This window comes from Cupressus sempervirens, chromosome 9 (genome assembly GCF_028749045.1).
Source record: "Cupressus sempervirens isolate cs-2001-9-10 chromosome 9, ASM2874904v1, whole genome shotgun sequence".
Lineage (NCBI taxonomy): Eukaryota > Viridiplantae > Streptophyta > Pinopsida > Cupressales > Cupressaceae > Cupressus > Cupressus sempervirens.
The window spans coordinates 37,478,710-37,483,863 of record NC_143126.1 but is presented as its reverse complement, the minus strand read 5'-3'; the positions used below and the strand labels follow the sequence as shown (position 1 = coordinate 37,483,863).

Below are 5,154 nucleotides of genomic sequence, written 5' to 3'. Positions count from 1 at the left end.
ATTCATTTCATATGAGTTCAATAAATTCTTCAATGACAAAGGAATTAAAAGATAGATGTTAGCACCAAGGACCCCTCCTCAGAACAGAATAATTGAAAGAAGGAAAAAATCAATAATGGATTATGCAAGGAAATTAATTATGGAGAAGAGTGTATAAAATATATATTAGAGAGAAGCTATAAGTACTATTGTCTATACCCTGAATAGAGTACAAGTCAAAGAAGGTTAAAATACTACACCTGTTGAACTATGGTATAGATATGGTCCTAATGTGAAATATTTGAAAATATATGTAAGTACATGCTATATAGTTAAATATAATAGGAATGGAAAACTTGATGCAAAGAGTGAAGAAGATATATTCCTAAGATGTTCCACTAAGAACAAAGCTCGCAAGTGTTTGATCTCTAATACTAACAAAGTTGTGGAAAGTGAAAATGTGGCAATTGATAAGTTTGTAGAAAGGAGTGACACTACATGCAAAGAAGAACATAAAGACTACAATGCATTCATCTATGTGGATGATTATACTCTAGGAACTCCTAATGAACAAGAAAATCGAGTTGTAGTCTCTCAATAGAAAAGAAATGTTATAGAGCAACAAATTGCTGAGTAGTAGAGAGTGGGTGTCAAGCAACAAATTGAAATGCCAATTCACAACTATGAAATTTTGACCATCAGATTATAAATGTAGAGCATGTAGAAGCCAAGCTAGAACCTGAACAAGGAAGAGAAAATGAGCTTGAGATTAATTCACAAGATAAAACTATAGAAGAATAGAGAAGGAAACTAGTTATGCTAGTAAAATATGTGAGAAGACATCATAAACCTAAACAAATAATTGGTGATGTTGAATTAAGTGTTATTAAAAGAAAGAAACTCAAAGAAGACACATGCTTACTTTGTAAATTTGAGCCCAAAAAAATGATATATGCTCTAGAAAATGAAGATTAGATTCAAGAAATGAATGAGGAAATTGAATAGATTGAGAGGAAAAATACTTGGACTTTGTTGCCATGACCTGAAGCCAAAGATGCCATTGGGAAAAAGTGGGTTTTTAGAAATAAATTTAGTGAGAATGGTGAAGTAACAAGAAATAAAACTAGAATAGTATGCAAGCATTATGCTTGTTGGTAGTCAAAATTGTAGCCCTAATTTTGAGTACCATTGAAAAATTAAGCCTTATAAGTTCTTTTTAATGCACATGTGCTCGGTTGTACTTGAGAATCCCATGAGGTTTTTAATGTTTCTAACACCTTACACTTAGTGTGTCCATGTGTCCCATGAAGATAAATTGCCATTTCGAGCCATTTTGTGAAGTCTCGTTTTGAGCAATTGTCAAATTTGCATTTTTGCATGTGTCAAATAGTGATAAGAGGCTATGTTTGCAATTGAATATCTCTCACCCAGTAATGTTCCATGACTCACCTCTTTGCAAGTGTTTAGTTTCCATCCTAGAGAGCCTATGTTTTAGATTTTAAGTTTTTTTGAATCTATTTGTCTAGGTTTTGATTCCCTCAAAGTTGGCCATTTATTGATGTCATGCTGATGTGAGTTGTTCTGAATTCTGGAAAGCCCTATTTGACTGGTTATAATTTTGACCCAGTTGACCAAAATGATCAAATTCTTATTGTGTTTCATTTTAGAGGTCAGAGACATGTTATGTTTCTATTTTGAGCCTATGATGAATCTATTTGACCAGATTTGAAATGCGATTCCAAATGCAATTTTTGACTTTTTACTGGTGTCAAGAAGTGCAGATTTGTCAGTATCCCTATTCATGATGTCATAATTTGAAATCCATGATAGATGAGATCGAATGGATTGTACCACTATGCTGCACTAAGAAAATGCTTCAAGTGTGCCAATTTTCAAGTCTTCACAAATCCATCTGCATACTTTCCTAGGTCCATTCCATTTGCAAAAAAAATTTTTTTGCCATTGTTTCAATTTGCAAAATTTGAGAAGCCCACTTTGACCACTTTCCATATGTGCCCTATTGTTCATCATGAGCCTAAATCATAGATTTATAATCTCCTCATGAAAGTGAACCAATGCCCCACTTTTCATGCCTGCAAGTGTCCATTTACCCATTTTTTAAAGCCAAATCTGAACACAATTTATTGTTCTCTGACATGTTTATGTGTAGGTGATTTTATGTAAGCAGCTTTGACAGTCAATATCTTTTGACTGAGGATTAAGTAAGTAGGTTCGATAGTCAATATCTTTTGACTAAGGATTCGTCATGGGATGAGATTCGATAGGGTAGGAGTATGCAGAACAAAGAATTAGTGTGCTAGTTTTCAGATCTTGATTAGGTGTTCTGGTCAATTTTTAAGGCCAGACAAAGGACCTCCTGGCATGAAATTGATGATTTGCATAAAGAGGTGAAAATGAGTTTTGAAAGTTGAATCAATGATACAAATTGATTTAAGTCGATGCTGGATGATCAGTAGGCCAACTTGATAGATCAGTTGTTTGGAAAATAATTATTTTTTTAGTTGGACCCACTTTTGGGGGTCTAACTAATTTCATTTGACTAATTAGAAAGGTGGGGGTTAATAGTATTTTAGCAAGGATCATTTGGTGGAACATCCATGGTTTACAAATAACAAGGAAGAGCATTATGATCAAAAGATATTCTTGCAGATATGAGAATCACACCCCTGAAGACATCAACCTTGAGGATAGAACAAAGCTTCCTCACTAGAGAAAGCCACCCTATGACTAAAAGCACAAAAGAGGTACTTATGGATGATTGTGAGTTGTAGGCCAAAAATGAATTATTTTTGTAGGGACCACTATTGTCAATGGTTGTTGTACTTGCATTGTTGTTAACATTGGAATGTCTACAGAGGTAGAACAAATTTAAGCATAAATTTAGGAAACTTCCCTAGAAGATGATGACACACCTTTGAAAAAGAAACTACATGAACTTGCGGAAAGTCTAACAAAATCCATTGGATTTTTTTGTATTCTAGTGTGGATCACTAACTATAAGAATTTTCTCTCACAATCTATTTTTGTGGTGGAACTGATCCTATTCAAAGTGTAAAGGGTAAGGTTGTGATTGATGCATTCTGCTTAATCAATTCACAAACTATGATACTTGGGTAGGATCCTTGAAAAACAACTTCAAATCTTGGGAATTTGAATAAACCATCAATTTAAGCACAGATCCATGGTCTAAATTGACATTAATATTCTATTTCTATTAACTATTAGAAAAATGAGATAGAAGAAAAGATGCTACTCAACTTACATATAAAGAAATGGGTTGATAGTCTAACCCTACAATGCTTTGACTATCACGCTAAGACAAATGAACATATAGTTTAGGAAATGCTGGATCTTGAAGTTAAGTATAATAAAGCTGTACAAGAAGAGGACCAACTACCTCTTAAAAAGCTTGCTATTGCCAATGTTTAGAGACAAGATGCTAAAAAGCATTTGGAGGAACATGTCTCAAATCTGACATCTTCATACATAGTTCAGACCCTAGGGACAATGCTTGATATTGTTGTATTCTAAGTTGTTTGTGTGTACTATATTGAAGATTCTAGAAAGGAGTAGACATCATCTTTTTCCACATTTATCAACATAGATAGGCAGCAAGAAAGTTTTTGGAAGCACGCCGAGTGTTTGAAGAAGCTATAATATAGAGTGGAAGACATTGTATTAAACAAGGATGTGATTAATAGAACACACCTACTATTTTGAAGGAGAAACCACCATGTAAGAAAAAGGAAATCTGCAAAAAGGAAGACACCATTGAGTTTTGAAATAACAATATTAATAAAAGAAGTGTCCATTGGCAAGTTGCAAGCTAGAGGGGAGCTCCATATTGGAATCATGCACATGAGGTAGGGGATGCCAAGGGACAAGATTTATGTGGCCGATAACTCCAGCTGTATATGGAGGCTTGCATTTTAGAAAGGGAGTGTAGTAGAGATATCCCACATTGATAATGTGGAGAGATATTAACTATATTTATACACAAGCACACTAATGATAAGTTGTCTAAAGGCACATGTAGAAGGACCCACCCATAGCCTATTGCGGGGTTAACAAATTTTTAACCACCCTCATATGATTGGAGGTAAAGTATAAAGGCTTTACACTTTTAAAAATTGTGTAAGAGTGTAAAGATAAAGTGAAAGGCATAATGATGCTACAAAATTGAAGTACCCCTTATGTTGGAATTTTTTTTCTAAAGACACCCAATGTTACGCTTGGGTTGTAAGAGCATAAAGTGAAATAGAGAAGCTTTACGATGCTCCAAAAATTGAGTTTCGTGTACAAATGGGAGGCCGAGCTTGAAGACTCTATGCTGCTATAAGATTTTCTTCCTTGTGGTAAAAAATGTAAAGTATGTGCCCTCTGGTGCTACGGGAGATGGAGATGGAGGAATTAAAAGAATTAATATTAATTAATTAATTAATATTTCAAATGGTGATGGCCAATAGAGGATTGACATGTAGCATCACAAGATTGGAGAGATAAGGAGAAATGGAAACAAATTTCTAAAATTAAAATGAAAATTAGAAATTTCAAATGCACATGGAAAATTTTAAATAAATTTTTAAGTTTTTATATAGTTTATATTATATAAACTTTTAAATTTTTCCTTTTTAAGCTCTGTTCATGGCTTAGGAGCTAGATTTTTAAATCAACAGTAGCAAGGAAAATTTTATCCAAAATATGTAGTACACCATACTGTTGGAACTAGGAGGAGATAAATTTTCTAGATATGGGGTCAGCTTTTGAGCAGGTCTTCACTAGTCTGAGTTATAAGCAGTTTTATGTTTTTCGAGGCATTCTCAGCAAAACAGGTAGATTTTTTCATTGTGCATCAAAGTTGGTTAAGAGGCAGATATGAAGTCTTGTTAAAGTCTAAATGTGAAGAAAATCAATTCTAAAAGGTTTTCTTGGCTTCTAGAGGTCATATTTAAATGATTTTTACCTTTTCCTTGGTTTCAAGTTTGGCATCAAAATTAGTTATGTTCTTTGAATCAAATATCTCAGATATTTCTTGCGTTTGGAGGCCAAAATGATTGAAGATTTGATATGCAGCTACAGAAAGAGATGAGAGAGATTCTTTTCACTGCTATGAGATGGAATTCGAAGTGGAAACATGTCATCTTCAAATCAGAT

At 33.8% G+C, this 5,154-nt stretch overlaps 1 pseudogene; it reads left to right on the top strand.

Annotated features, from left to right (window-relative positions):
* Positions 1–1,112: 1,112 nt before the first annotated feature.
* LOC149537487 (26S proteasome non-ATPase regulatory subunit 14 homolog pseudogene) lies at positions 1,113–3,531 on the top strand (annotated as a pseudogene).
* The last annotated feature ends 1,623 nt before the right edge of the window (positions 3,532–5,154 follow it).